The 15,621-nt window shown below is 56.3% G+C and overlaps 1 long non-coding RNA gene across 2 annotated transcripts; it reads right to left on the reverse strand.

Moving 5' to 3' along the window:
* Nucleotides 1–217: 217 nt before the first annotated feature.
* On the reverse strand, nucleotides 218–10,759 carry LOC310904462. Of its 2 annotated transcripts, none has more exons than XR_014588366.1 (3): nucleotides 6,824–10,759; nucleotides 6,571–6,637; nucleotides 218–5,803 (listed from the first exon to the last, which is right to left on the reverse strand). It is a non-coding gene; the product is annotated as an uncharacterized lncRNA (long non-coding RNA). The 2 variants fall into 2 exon arrangements; XR_014588367.1 differs by having other exon boundaries at nucleotides 218–5,807.
* Nucleotides 10,760–15,621: the final 4,862 nt, after the last annotated feature.

The following is a 15,621-nucleotide window of genomic DNA, read 5'->3' on the forward strand; positions in this document are numbered from 1 at the left end:
ATCCGTGTGCAGGCTGGATCAACAGGCACGGAAAAACGTCTCAAAAGTGCATTTTCTTGGAGATCTGAGGAGTCTCCAAAAGAGTCTCACGGGCCAGGGAGCGAGACAGATGGCGCAGAAAACTCGCAGCACGGCCTCAGCTGGTACCAGCACTTCCTTGGAAACCTTTGTTTAGTAAACGTGAAGATAAAAAAAATAAAAAAATAACAAGGTTGTGTGTGAGGCTCGGGGCTATGACTGGGGATCCATCCCGCCAGTCAGGGAAACTTCACTGGACTCCAAACATTTCTGGGCTGGGGAGTGTCCTGCATGCCCCATGGCCGAGGTTGGGCCTTGCTACTCATTAGCTTTGGTCATTAAATTCCCTGGAAAAACAGCAGTGTGCTCCCTCGTGTGCTTTTGCAGGCCTGCATCACCTTTTCCATGCTTACCTTTGTGTGCTGTGCCCCCCACGCTGCCTCAGCTCCAGGCTGCGGGGACTCATGTGCTCTCCTCCAGTGCCCCCCTTCCTCGCTTATGGTTCCAAGCAGTTTTCACCACATTTAGCATCTCAAGGGCCCTGTTCTAAGTGATAAATTTCCGTCCCGTGTACATCCTTTTTTTCCTATTTAAAGGCTGTTGACTCTTTTGCTTTAAACACGTGTGTATATTTATTAGGTTGCTAGCTGAAACAAGCGGGTCGTGCCTTGCTGCTGCTCAACTCTCAGTTCGATTAAGACGGCAGAGCCTCTATGAGTTTCATTGAAAAAATTCAGTTCCTCCACCAAAGGAAGGCCATCTTGACTTGCAGGTGGTTAAATCACCTCTCAACATTCTCCTTTGCCTCTCATCACCAGCCTGGCCGTGCCAGCCCCTTCCTGCTGCCTCTCCCCATGGTGCCACATCCTGCTCCAGGTGCTCATGTCGGCACGGGGTGTCCTCGCACCCTCCTTGCTCCCTGCCCTGTTCCGGATGGCTTGACTCAAGGCTGTGTCCCGAGGAGCCTCCTACAACTTCCTCTGAGCCCTGACCTCCTTCCTGCAGGGTTCCTGGGCCAAGCCAGCACATTTTGGGGAGCTGCTAGCTCCGGCTGTGACCCCACACCAGGTGAGGTGTCCAGGGGTGAGGTGGGGACTTTGGGGCAGCCCCTCTGCCTGTCTCCAGCCACCTGGATGACCAAGCTGAGGCTCCCAGCACCTTGTGGGTGGGTGTCCCTGTGCCTCCCTGTCCCTGCTCTCTCCACGCCACCTCTCCCCAGCTCCCGTGGAAGCTGGCCCTGCTCCAAGGCTCACGCGGGCGGCAGTGGGGTGGCAGGAGGAGGAAAGCACGGAGCAATCCATAACCTTTGTAGCGCTCCCCAGAGCAGCTGTCTGGCAAATGTCAAGCACTGTCTAGGGCTATTTTGGGCACTTTATTTTTGTAAAGGATGCTTTGGGGTGGGGGAAGGGCACGGAGAGCTTTTTCCTGTTGCCAGCACCTTGGAGAATAAAACCCCAGGGAGGAAGGTTCAAGGACACTCCTTGGTCATGTGCACAAAACCACGTTTCAGAGAGTCCCTGGAGGCTCTGGGGTGAACAGGACACCGGAGATGGGCCTCAGCTCGTCTCATGACCAGAGACCTCCAGAAGGAGCCCATGGAGCAGGGGTGGTGACAGGGGGGTGGCTCCTGCCACGGGCATGACCTCGGTGAGCACCGTCACCACAGGGGGGACCAGCCCTCGTGCTGCCCAGCTCCCCAAGAGGACTCCGGCTGACAAACCCCCTTCCTCAGCTTTTTTAGAGGACGTCAGGCACTCCAAGTGTCTGATTTTCGGTGTGTCACTGTGTCACGGTGACCCCAGGGGAAGGCCCAGGCCCCTGCAGCCGTGTCTCCTCTGGAGAGCTGCCAGAGCTGCTGCAGGCCCGAAAACCCGCTGGCGAAGCAGCTCCGGAGCTCCCCAGCTGAAGCGTGGCCAGGTGAGTAACGCAGCCACCGAGTGGCCCTCCGAGGGCTCTCACAAACACAGCCGTAGCTCTGGATGTTTTCCTCAGCCTTCCCAGGGGCCCAATCTGCCCGGCCCCAAGGAGCCCTCAGACTCCGCCGCTTTCAGCAGAGCCAAGACCCAGAGCCAAGGCATTGCACAAGGAGGAGCGGAGCTTCTAGAGGTCCTCGTGTGAAAGATTGCACAGAGCATAGCTGGAACATCCGACACGAAAACGTTCCTGCTGAAAGAAGTGGGTGTTCTTCCAAGAGCTGAAACAGTTGCGGAGAGTCGCTGTGTTTGCCTCTGAAAGCTTTTCTTCTGGTGAGCCCGGAAAATAAAGTCGTTTTCATTTGCAGTAGCTGGAGGGTTCATTCCCCCCACAACACGCCTCTATCAGAGGCGCAAGCAGTATGGCCGTAGGAGAAACAGCCCCTCGGCATTTTAAAACATCGCACAAAAATGTCAATATTAAAAAAATTGCTGTACAGGGCTGGCAGGTGCGTGGCTTTGAGCAGTATGGGGTCCAAGGGCACCCCTAGGAAAACCCTGCATGAATAACCCAGCAGCACGCGTTGGGCAGCATCTGGAAGCGAGCGCAGGGATGAGTAACATCTGACACGGGTTTGTCGAGAACCAACATGTCAGGCCGGCTGCATTTCCTCCTCCAGCGGGGTATGGCAGGGACGGGTGTTCCCGGGGGCTCTGCTCGTGCCCTGCCAGTGGGCAGGGGGTGCGGGCAAGGGGTGCAGGCAGGGTGCCCTGGGACGGGCGCGGAGCTGCGGGTGATGGCGCTGAGGGAGCTGCTCTCAATGGCTCGCTTGTGGGGAAGCCGCTGCCGAGCGCTCCCAGCGCGGCAGAACAGAGAGCGTATTTATCCCGGCTGCAGACAGAAAAGGGATTGTGGCAGGCTGGGGAAACGGGGTGAAACGCCACGAGGAGTGCTGGGGGAGAGCGGGGACGGCGTGCCGACGGGTGTCCCTGCCAGAGGTGGACATGCCTGGCCGAACCCCGGTGACAGTCCCTTACGGGTGGCCACCACAAGTCACGGTGCAAAATGAAAGAAAAGCACACGCGTGCCCCCAGCCCCTGCCTGCAGTGGGGGCAGGGTGCTGGGGAGCCAGGCGCCCCGGGGCAGCCGCCAATGCGCAGGGATGGCTTCCACCCCCAGCAACTGCAAACAGAGATGGAAAATTGTCTTTGTCAGCCTGCGGAACGAGCGTGCAAACACCCCCCCCAGATCCTGTTTTTTCCATGCTCCCAGAAGAATGTAAACTTTTTTAAACAAAACCCAAACTTTTCTAGCAAAGCGAAAAAAATAGAAGAAAACAGAAAGCAGCCCAAGCTATTAATTTGTGGCATAGCCCAACAATCCTCAAACTCCACAGCAGCGCAGCCCTGGGGGAGGAACGGAGACCTGCTGCTGCTTTCGGCCTTCAGTTGGGACGCGAGCCCCTTCTCGCCGCCTGGAGAGGACGCGGCCTCATCCTGCCCCGCCGGGGCCCCGTGGGGCTGGGGTGGGAGCGCAGGGAGCAGCCCCCAGCTCGGCCAGGGCCCGGGGCCATGCGGCGTCCCCGTGCCGCGGCGGGGGATGAAAGAAGGCTTGGGCGGCTGGCGTGCGACCGCGCGTCCCCCGGGAGCGGCCACCAGCGCGTGCGTCTGCGAGCGGCTGCTGGCCGTGCGCCACGCTCCCCTGCGCTTATTTACGGCGGTTTATCAGGGGCTGCGGGCTGCGATAAAGTTTATGAAAATAAAAGGCGTCTCCAGCAGGCTGCGGCGAGAGCGGGCCCGGCCGTTTCTTTCCCACACTGATTAGGATCTGGGCAGGCTCCTGCGCTCCAGATCTCCTGATGAAAGCAGCGGGACCGGCGGCACTTCCCTTCCCGGCCCCCGCTCAGGGCCGGAGGCAGCGAGAGGTCAGCGCGCCGCACAGCACGCAGCGTGCGCCCGGCCTCGCACGCCACACGCCACGCACCGGGCGCTGTGCCATGCTCAGACAGCAGCGTGCAACACGCCAAGCATGCCAGGCACCGGGCACCGTGCAGCACACCAGGCACCGCGCACACCCATCACCGTGCCACACGGATCGTGTCGTGGGCACCATGCGCCACCTCGATCCCCCATGCTCCCCCACCAGGAGCTGGGTCAGGAGCCACAGCCCTTTCCCTCTGAAGGGGCACACGCGTGTGGGGCAGAGCCAGGACAGGGACAGGACTGTCCCCTGCGGGGGCGGTGTGTCCCTGCCCCATCCTCACGCCGCCCTCCCCAGCCCCAGGACGCCGAGCCCGTTTCCACCGATTGTTCGCTGGCGGCAGGGCCACGGCTTCCTCCCGGTCACGAGCCCGGCCATCACCCTGCGCTTCCAGGGCAGGTGGGCTCCGGGGAACAAAGCCTCCTGCCAGGGCACTGCCAGAACTCGCCAGGCTGCCTTTAGTGTGTGTGTGGCAGGGGGGGGACAGGCAGAAGCCCTCAGGCACCGAGGGACAGAAACCAGGCGGCATTACAGGCTGGAAAATGGGAGTCAGCTCCTGCTGCCAGCGGGGTTAATAGGAATTTTGGCAACAGCAGCAAGAGGAGAAGGATCAGTCCCCCCAGTGGCTGCTGGGCTTAGAAACATTCGGTTAAGTGTGGGTTTTGTGGGGGCGGTTTTATTGCCCCTGTTACCTCCAGCACGCTCTGGGAGAGGTGCTGGGAACCAAAACCCTCCCCAGCCGCTGCAGACGAAACCTCAAACCACACGGAGCGCGCTCGGCCTGGGCTCTCCTCGCCAGCTCGAAGTGCTGGTCGGTTCCTGGGGGGATCCTGCAGTCCCCGAAGGGATTTGGGTTTCAGCAGGGCTCGCAGCCCTGCCGGCAGCACCGGGGCACTCGGCAGTCCTCATGGGACTGCGATCGATGGGGCGCTGGCAGCACACCAGAAGCGAATTCAGTCACTTACAGTAAAATCAAAGAGGGCAGAACAATGAGCGCGAAGCAAGGTTAAAGCACCTTGTTACAGGAACAAATTGGTCAGCTGGCAGCAAAATAATGGGATTTATGGCCCTGCAGGTTTAGAGCCAGATTATTCGTGGTGATGTTTGTCTGAGGAGCTCGGTGTTGCCAGCTCTTCCCATGGAGGTGTTGGGTTGGACCCTCCACATGCTGGGGCCCAATCCTGCCCCTGCCATCATGGAGGGCAAGGTGTAACCCTAAGCCCCTGGAAGCCCGATAGCTGTTGAAGCTTTTTCCATCCCTTGCCCAACAAACCCCTGGTAGGTTTGTGCACCTCACACCTGCCCGGGGACGCAGCAGGACCCCGCCACCCCTCGCAGCTCTGTCCGAGCACCGCTTGGCCACGCTTGTTTTGGAAATGAGTTGTGAGGCACTTCATTGCTATGGAGACTTATTTTGTGGACAAATAAATATTTGGTGTTTTTTCCTCTTGCCTTGACAGTCCATCCCCTCTCCCCCTGCATCCCCATGGCGTGTTTATATTGCGGTGTCTCTGCTCCTTCAGCCTCGCTCATCCTCCTCTCCTGCCCGTGCAGCACATCCGCTCTCTCTACAGCCTTCATCCCTGCCTCCTCCTCCTCCTCCCTTCCTCTTCCCTTCCCTGTGCCCGTTTTCCGGCTGCCCCTAGGGCAGGACGCTCAGTTACCTCCTCCACTCTTTCCAGCAGCAGCTGATGAGTTTAATTGGGTCAAAATTGCTCCTTGCTCCCTCTAAACACCCAGACAACCAAACATTTGACCCACACTTTTTCCCCTGTACCTACCCTTGACCCCGCAGGGACGGCAACCCGTATGCCACCTGGCTCCAGCAGTGTCCCCTGCCCAGCAGCAGCAGGGAAAAGCAGGGCTCTGCTCCTCCTGGACAGGGAGCTGCCTGTCTGGGGAGAAAGGAGGCAAGAGAAAAAAAAAAAAAGCATACTTTGCCCTGAGGAGCAGCAGTGATGGGGAAGAGGGGAGGCATTTGTGGGCTCGGCCATGCGTGGCACAGGGTGACGCCGCGGGGACAGCGTGCTGCCACCTCCTGCCAGCACAAAGGCCCTTTCTGCGGGCAGCATCACGTCCTCACAGGGGACACAAAGTCCCTTCTGAGCCCCTCCACGTGCCAGTGCCCCAAACTCTCTGGTTTTATTAAGAAGCAGGGGAAGGGGAGGCAGGACACAAACGAGCCTCCTTCATTAATAAATCCTCACAGCTGTGGAAAGTTTGAGGCAGCGAGAGCACCCAGACAGAAAATTAAAAAACTAATAAAGTCCTCAGTGTGGGGGCACTGGCATCAGGTCAGCTTTACTTCTCGAGACACCTAATAAAGAGGCATTCCAGGACACTAACTCATAAGGGAAATCTGCAGGGGTCAAGGGGAACAGTGGAAAACTAACCATGGTAACTCCAGCATGCTGGAAAGGCAGCAGAAAGCCAGCAAGGAGCTGGGGCAGGCTGTTCCCCCCTCTCTTTCCCCATCGGTTGTTGGGGGATGAGTTGCTGGATGGAGCCCCTGCGATGGCCTGGGAGGGAAGGAGGTGGAGGGGACAGCTTGCCCCTGGGGACCCAGGGCTGCCAGGTCCCAGCCAGGTGGGGACATGCTCAGGCTGTGCACTGACCACAGAATTTTTGGGGTAAGGGTTAACCAGGGCAGCATCCTACCTGGGAGAGCCTTGATGGGAGTCACTGTATTTGGCCTGTCTGAGAGCTGCCTGTGGACCTCAGCACCCTTAAAAAAATAAAAATAAATTCCTGCCTTCTTGATGTTGTTTTGATTTATAGCTTTGAAAAATGCATTGTGCTGCAACACAAGGCTAAATTAGCCATTGACAATATTCCAATATTAGCTATAAATCTGAATTACTACATTTTGATTCCTTACAGATAAAAATCTGAAAATTCCTCCACGCTTTACCTTTTTTCCCAGGCCCATGCTTCATGCAGGCGGGGCTGCTGCCACCAGCACCAGGGTGGCAGGGGGGGAGCACAGTGCTTGTAGCCAGGGACATGGTGGCTGCCAAGGTGCTCTGCAGGGCTCAGCCAGGTTAGGGTCAGGGCCCTGGCTGAGGGAGGGATTGTAAAGCGTTTTATGTAGCTGGCTTAATTGAGCTCCTTGCAGGGGGTGCCTTCTTAATGGGCTGATGGCACCAATTACCTCGTTAGCAGAGAGGGGCAGCTCTTACCGCAGAGTTTATGCTGCTGTTGCATGGCAGCCCTGCTGGTAAGGGGCTGCCAGGTCTGCTGGCCAGTCACTGCCACCCGTGTACCCCGTAGGCACCCTTGGTGTGCGTGCAAGTGAAGGGTACTGTGCAAGCCATGTCAAAAAGTAGTGTAGGAGCAGCCACATGGAATATTTCAGCAGAAAACCCTGGGTTTTCCCCGCTTGCCGGAGCCCAGCCTGGAGAGTAGTTTCACAGCCAAGCTATAAACATGGAAAAGGGGGTTTCTAATGGAAACATTGACATAACCTGTAGCTGAGACACCAACAGCCCCTGTGTACACCGACATTTCCATCGCTGGTCCCCCCGCTCCCAGCCAGTCTCGGGGGGGATCCGTGCCGCATCCCCACGCGGGGGGCTGGCCCCATCCTGCCGTGTGGTGTGGCAAGAGCACCCCTCTGCCACAGAGCCATGGTCCTCAGCCACCGAAAAGCCCAAAGAAAAAGGCAGAGCAGTTCAGTTGGTTGTAAAAATTAATGAGTTCAGATACAGACTTGCTTTATTCCGGTCCAGCTGCGTAACCACGGCGATTGTGTCCGGCACACTAGACAGTTACATCAGCTCCACACCCCTGTACAATAAGACTCTGTTTGATCTCAGAAACAAGATCAGACTCCTGGGCTTTGCACATCCTGCTTCCTACATATGTAAAATCATTTTATTACCAGCCAGGAGAGTTCATCTAAGCTGCTCTCGCTGTGCAGCTGATGTGGAGGGAACATGCCCCTGTCTGCACTTCTTTTGCCAGATGGAGATCTGTGGAGGGGCTGCAGAGCTGCTGCTCCTCCGAGCTTGGGTTTCCTTCTTTTTTTAATTCCTCCTCTGAGGCTGGAGGCTCCAGGGCAGGAGCTGCGGCTCCTCGTGTGCCTGCACAGCCCCGGCGCGGTGGGAGGTGTGTATGGCTCAGCTCTCCTGAATGTCGGTGGGAAATAAGCGGCCGTGTGCTTTTGCTTGGCTTTATCCCCCTTTGTCCCATCTGCCCAGGAGAGGAAGTCCCTTATAACAAATCTGCTCTGCCCGTGGAATAGCTCCTCAGATCCCCCTGTTTGTTAGCTCTGTGAGACACTGGGGAACTGGGGAATTATCACTAAATAGCATCCTCCCTGTGCTCAGACACCCACCCTGCCCCACCGCCACCGAGGCAGCAATGGTTATGCCCAAGCTGCTGCCAGCTGCGCCGGCCAGCCGCAGCACCACGGCTCTTCTGCTGTTGATGTATTGCTCCGGGGAGCTGCAAGGCAGCTCTGCTTCAACCCCGGCCCTTTGGTGCCACTGCTGCTGTGCTGCCAGCCCTGCTCCTCCCGGCCGTGAGCTGCTGTGCTGAGTGCCAGCGCTGCGTCCCGGGGCGCACCCGCAGCACCGGTGCGTACGGAGCTCCACGGAGCTCGCCCACGTCCCAGCACATTCCCGAAGCAGAAGGTCTCTGCTTTCCAGCCCTGGGTTTCCTCCGCTGCCGCTGCCTGCAGGGCTGTGTGGCCAGGGCTCACTGACTCACCGCACACGGCCGGCCGGCAGCTGCCGGGTGGGAACTCGTATTTACTGCTCCGCTGCGGTTGGCCTGGGACCAGCAGCGCAGGCGGAGGGAGGGGAAATCCCCTCCTTCCCACCCCGGCTAACCGGAGCAGTTCCTCCAGCGCATCCAGCTAAGGTCTTGCTTCACCCCTGGCTGCTTTCTTCCAGCTTGGGTCTCCTGTTTTCATTCCATTTCCAGCCTAGGGGTTTCGGGGTGCTTGCAGCTGTGAGTAAAGCTGTGGGGACCCAGCCTCGGTCGCACACCAGCAGCTCAGGGCAGGACGGCTCTGCTCGGTGGCAGCAATGAAAAGCTGTGCCAGCTGGTGCCAGCCAGGCTCCGTTCGGAAAGGAGGAGCTGGTGGCCCTCTGCCTGATGCAGCAACAACCTGCGTGGGCACGGGCATCCCTGCCTGGCACAGCCCTGCTGCCCTCATCTCACACCTCCTGCCCTGCAGAGCCCCTGCCTGGCACACGGGCTGCAAGTAACAGGGGCTTCAGACATTCCCAGGGACCTGGGCTGCATGGTTGCCAGCTGATTTCATGCTCCTCACCAGTGTGTATTGCCAAATGTACTACCAAAGCTGTGCATGGCATCCTCCTGGGCTGTGCTCCCTGACTTTCGGCAGCTTTCCCCATGGTTTGCTGCCGCGGGTCTCTCCATCATCTCTAGACCCTGCTTTTTGTAGGCACATTCTGACTTCAGCTCGCAACCGCGTGCGTTTTCACAAGCAGAACAAAACAAAAATTCCAAGCACCCCTCCAGACGTCCCCCTGTAGAACCGAAGCACCTTCCATCCGAGGGGGTTCTCCCGCTGCCGGTGTGTGATTGCCCCGGGTGCCTTCCCCCATCACTGACAACAGGGATGTAAGGCCCAGCAAAACACCGAGCCGCGGGTCCCCAGCCCTGCCGGGCTGCAGCCAGCACCCTCCTCATCCATCACCCCTGTCAGACCGGGAACTTGAGCAGCCCTGGTCCAGGCCGGGACGCGGGAGATGTCCCCTCCCGTCCCCTCCGCCCGGCTGTTTGACAGCCCAGCTCGAATAAACAAAACCTGAAAGGGCCAAGGCAGCTCCAAAGGAAACTGTAAACGATCCCATCTGTGCATCTTGGCTAATATCTCCTCCAGGAGGGGGGCGTGGGGGAGAGAAAACAAGTCGAAGGTCCTTTTTTTTTTTGCTCAGAAGGAAATACCATTGCACTCAAACGTTGCTACTGCTCCAAGTCTCATTCCAGAGCCCAGGCTCCTCCTGGGCGGCTTTCTGACTGCAGATGGTGGCAGGAGAGGTTGCCATTTGCAGGGATAACGAATTGCAAAGCAGCACTACACATGCATGAGCTCAGCATTCAGAAGTAGATCAAGAACTGAAAGCAGATGATATGTGACAAAGTCATGTTCTCTAGTGACAAATGGGTTTTGCCAGGCAGCCACGCAGCCCTGCTTGCACTGGAGAGCCTGAGCCGGCTGCGCTGCTGTCTGGCGTGCGGGCTCCCATAGGGTGCTGGGTGGCTCTGGGAGGGGTCCTGTGCTCTGAGCACCTTCGCGTCATGTAGCGTCATGTTGTGTTGTGTCCTGTCGTGTCGTGCCACGTCGTGCACTGGACTTGAAGCCAGGCCCCGGCCCTCACCAGCACGGTGAGGAAGCACCGTGGGCTAGGAGGGCCCTGTGGTGGCAGCCCAGGGCAGGAGCAGCTGGGCAGGAGAAGTGCCTGGGTACATCCAGACTCCCCTTGCCCTTTCCCCACTCCTGAAGCCTGCCCGTTTTCAGCTTTTCCCCTTCTCAGGGCTGCTGCACGGTGTGTTGTCCATAGCCCCACCTCCCCGTGCTTTCCCCATCTGCCTTCTGCCTCCAGCTCCTGGCTGGGCTGATAATTGATAATCGCAGTTGTATTGGCAGCCCCGTGCATGACAAAAGCACTGGAAATCACAAAGGAGCTTTATCTCCAGCTATGTTGAGGCTGGGGATTGTCACTTTGCATCTTCAAAGAGCAGGAGCAGCTTCAGGCCCAGCCCAGGGTACCCCGGAGACCCCACGATGCCTCCCTGGGGGGCTGAAACCCAGCTCTGGGCCTTGGAGCTGGAGCCTACAGAGAGCGGGGCAGACACGAGGATGTGTGTGGGAGCTGCTTTACACATTGTACAAAGGATCCTGCAGAACCAGGACTGCCTCCTCGGGCGTCCTGGTCAGCCATAGAAGTTATTGGGAACCTTGTGCACTTCCATGACCGATGTGACTGGGCCCTGTAATAAGCCAATGTGAAGTTACATGTCCAGGAAGAAAGAGTGCAAAACCTGATGTGAAACCATCAGTGTGGAGGATTTGGCTCCAGCAGAGTGGTGCTGTGGCTAAATACCCGGGGCTCCTGGGCCAGATAACGGGGAAGTGCTTACCTCCTTCTGGTGCTCACACTGCAAACTGTGCTGAAACGTTGGTGAGTACCAAAAGGGTCTGAAAAAATGTCTGAAGGCAGAAATGAGTGCTCTGGGGTGAGGCACATAGTTCTCAAACTATTTGGAGCAACACCAAAAAAAACGAGCATCTCTTACACATCCAAAACTCGTGGTAGGAAGGAGAAACAACAAATATTGAACTTCGTAGAGAAAGTTACAACAAGGCACAAAACCAGGGAAGGGAATCGGGGCACATTTAGCAGGAACCAGGCATTTATCTTTAAGGAGCAGGGTTAGAAACATCTGTAAGAAGGCATGAGGAGGAGACAGATTCTCAGTCCAAGGAGAGATACTTTCCTAGCTCTTTCTGGGCTCAACTCAGACATTTCTGGGCAAAATCTGATGCCTGTGAAATGCAGACCATCCATCCCAAACATCTCCAGCCAGCTCCCTTAGCTGTAAGCAACACAAGCTTGTAAGCCCAGGGGAGAAATGAAGAAAAGAGCCCAGCAGGGAGCTGCCACAGCCACTCTTTGCTGTCCCCAGCCCCGCTGCTCCTCACCCTGCCATTGGGGTGGGTGCGAGCAGCGAGGGAGCCCTGAGCACGTTTGCACCTCGCTGCCCTCACCCCTGCCCCGTGCACTCCTCTTGCCTGCGTCTGCTGTGTGAGCCCTGCAGAGCAAGGGGATGCTGCCCTGCACCTCTGCCCCTGCTCATTAGCTGGCGAGAAATAAATCCCTTTCATCTCCGCACTCATTTTCTAGGAATAATAATCCCTTTTCGTGTGCACCCACTTTAACTGTTCCCAAACTGAGATGTAATTGCTGATAGTAATTAAGTTAATGCATATTTACAGCCGTGTAGAATTATAGAGGGTCTCCTGTAGTTTTATACGGGGCATTTTCTTTAACCTGCTATAAAAGCATTAACAAGTTGTTCGGCATTAATTGCCTCTATTGCGATCCTGTCCCGTGCCGCAGGGCAGGACAGGGCAGGCAGATGGCAGGGATGCTTTTCCCCCTTGCACTCCCAGCCTGGCTTTAATTCAAGGCAGAGCCTGGTCCTACAGGGACTGTGAAAAGGTCTAGGGTCTGTTGCAGGGCATGCCCAAAGTAACCCTACAGGACACGGGGTGACCTGCTGGGTGCCTGGTCTTCGTGCCATGTGCTGATAAACCCTGGGTGAGACGGGCTGAGCCAGCAGTTTGCAGCAAACACGGCTGCCCATCACCTATCTTTTCTGCCCCTTTTCTCCAGTTTTGCCACATTCACTGCTGTGCCCACTTCCAAAGGGGGTTGCAAAAAACCCTCATGCACGGGGTGCAGAAGGGCTCAGCCCCTGTCCTGGGCTCTGCGTCCGAGCGCTGTCGGCCCCCACCCCCTGCCAGATTTTCTGCTGCTTGCATTTGTGCTTTTGTGCTTGCCAAGAGCCCCAAAGCACTCAGCAAACAGCGTGTGTGGTGAGGGATCACCTCGTGTAATCTCCGGGCGAATCTCCCCATTATACAGTAGGCTAATTAACTCCGGTGCAGGGTCACGATGAGCTATCGGCTCCAGGAATGCCGTCCCCGAAGGGAAGTAAATATCTCTGCGAGAGCGAGGAGCCCCTTTCTATGGCAGTGAATCCTGATAAAGAGCTTCACTCCATTCTCCTGCCGCTGGCTCCAGCTTAGCTGCCTTAAAGCTGATTCTGCCCCGCGCTAATCTGGAGGATCCATTCAGCCCAAAGCTCAGCGTCTGAGTCTGTTTGCCGAGCGTGCAGCTGTGTCAATTTGCAAAGACAAAGGAAAGCTCCTCTGTCAACAGGTTGGGGAGCTCAGGTAGCACGAGCGAATTGAGGGCAAGAAGTCAAAGCGGTTTCACCAGGCGGCCGACCGTGCTCAAATCCCAGCCGGCGCGAGGGGCCAGGGCCGCGCGAGGGATAAAGGGGGAGCGGGGCAGTGGCCGGCTCTGTAAGCCCACCAATTAGTGCTATTAAAGAAAGATAATTAGATCTGCTCCATGGAAACCCCAGAGGAGGCAGAATGCAATTTCCACTCGGGCTTATTTTAATAAAAATTGGAAATGCCAGGGGGTGCCCAAAGGGCGCTGTAGGCAATAGCAGCAGGGCCCCCGGGCATGGGCAGGCAGCCGTGCCGTGAGCAGGGCTGGGGGCACGGGACGGAGATGTGAGGAGGGCAGGGGGCACACCGGTGTCCCTGGGGGAGTGAGAGGGTTGTAGGTAAGTCCTGGGGAGGACAGGGGGCTTCTCAGCCGGTCTCTGTTAGGTTCTGATTCTATCTGCGCATGCGTGCATAGGGGGAAGCACCCTTACCCTCAGTGCCGCCGGGTCAGGGAAATACTTATCTTTGTTTCGTGCTGGAGGAAACAACGTCTTGGGGAAGTCAGGCCTGAGACTTCTGAGTGCCATGGCACAGCCTGGGCTCTCCCCACCACGGGCAAGTGAAGCCCCTCGAGCCAGCGCAGGATCCGGACAGGCTCTGAGGGCAGCAGGGGCACAGCCGCCGGGGATCGCGTCCCTCGGCAGTGAGGAAAGAGGCAAGGAGCTGTCACACAGCCAGTGTGTGAGGAGATCCCGGGCCTCATCATTTCTGATCATCTCAGCTGGTTTCCTGCCATGCAGAGATGTACAGAATGAGCTGTGTCTGAGCAAGGCCGTCTTGTCACTGAAAACTTCCACAAAAGCAAAACTTACACTGGAAATAAAGGAAGTCTTGCTTTTTTCTTTGAATATTTGAAACGAAACACGCACAGGACTCAGGCTCAGAAAGATTGTGCTACAAACGTAAATTGGCCTCTTGGAAGAGACTACATGTGGGGAAGAGGAATGTGAAAGAGAAACAACTGAAAGGCTGCAAACAGCCGACCGAGGCTGATTTTGGTACTGGCCATGTGCGGTCCTCGCCCCCAGCAGCTGTCCCTCCCCTCTGCCTGCCGGGCAGGGATGAAGAATTTAACCTAAACGAGCCATGCTTGGAGGAAATACAGTTCTCAGATGTGCAATAATAAACACTTAATATAGCTTTAATGAGTACACAATGACCGTACACGTCAAATACCTGGGTGATACTACAGCGAGCAGGGAACACAGGAGAAATCTCATGTTTGTAGTATTTTGTGATTCAAGGTTCAAAATAATATTCTGCCCTAAACTTCCTCCTTCTGACGTAAATAGTCCCGGGTTGCAGATGTGTGACCAGATTCTTCTCTTGGAGTTAAGCTTATTTATTTTGATAAATGTCTGGGAATATAACACCTGTAACATTAATAAACACAGTCATCCCTTTCAAATACATTTTATACCTACTGTACGTTTTTATTTTGAGATAATAAATCACATGCATAAACCTTATTAATCATTTAAACAGCCCCTTAAAACACTGCTGAAAAGATTTTCCAACTCAAACACCTTTTAAGACGCAATGACATCATGTCTGTCGGGACATTGTTGTGTGGCAAAGACTGTGAGACATTTTCCCCCCATAAAGCTGCTGTAATAAAGTTTGTCACTGCAGTCATTAACCTCATGTTTTCTCCTCTTGCCTTCTTCCTTACTCTGGCACTACCCATCACCAGGGAGAAAGAGAAAACGTGCCTCAGTGAAAACTTCGGGGGTCTAACCATGGAGTACGCCACTAAGCAAAATATCCAGTGATTTCAGGAGAGTTACCTCCGTCCCTTCTTACATTAACTTCTGGGGTACCTGCACACCCCTGGGCAGGCAGAACAAGAGTGGGAAGCAGGAGGAAGACAAGACTCCAAGTTATCCCCCAGAAATGGAGGAAAACTAAGCAAATGGTGTCACTTCATGGAACTGGACATCCCAGGAGGAACCGGTCCTCGCTGGAAGTCTTCACTTGTGCATCTCCTGACCTGGGAGAAGCTGCTGTCTCAGCTGGCAGGCTCAGTGGAGGCTTTGCCTGCCAAGAAAATGCAAAGCTGTGTTTGACTAAGCTAAGAGAGAGGGTAGCAGATGTGGGTGTTGAGATTTTATCGGATGGATCCTGGAGGTGCCTAGGCAGTTGGAGCTTCTCTGTGAGCAGAAAGCCATGCTAAACCTGGTATTTGGATTATCTACCTCTCTCCTGTTGCTGGAGCTGAGCTCCGTGATTTTGAACACACAGAGATGAGTGAGGCACGCCCGGTCCCCATCCTTCAGCGCTCTGTGAAACCAAAACCTCAGAAGTGCGGTCACTGCCAGAGCCCTGTGACTCAGCCCCGCTCCCCGGTCCTGTCCCTGGGGCAGGGAAACTTGTGCGATGAGCTGCTGGGCTTGGCTGCTTCCAAAAACGCCTCTCCTGGAGATTGGTCCCAATGGGGAGGGCAACGCTGCGGCGTGCACCCCCTGCAAGCAGGGACAGGGGCTGGCGGCATGAGGAGGACTCCTTGCAGGGCAGTTCCAGCCCCAGCTCCTTCGAGCTCGAGGCTAGAAGGGCCTCCTGCATGCACACACAAATCCAGCTGAACTCAAACATTTCAGTCCATAGAAGCGAGCTCCAGGGCTTAGGGATGTGCGTGCTGCAGGCAGGTCCCAGAAGGGACTGGCACCAAGCATCACCACCGCCCCTCCAAATTAACGCACACGAAGCCCGAG

Source organism: Anser anser, assembly GCF_964211835.1.
Source record: "Anser anser genome assembly, chromosome: 9".
NCBI lineage: Eukaryota > Metazoa > Chordata > Aves > Anseriformes > Anatidae > Anser > Anser anser.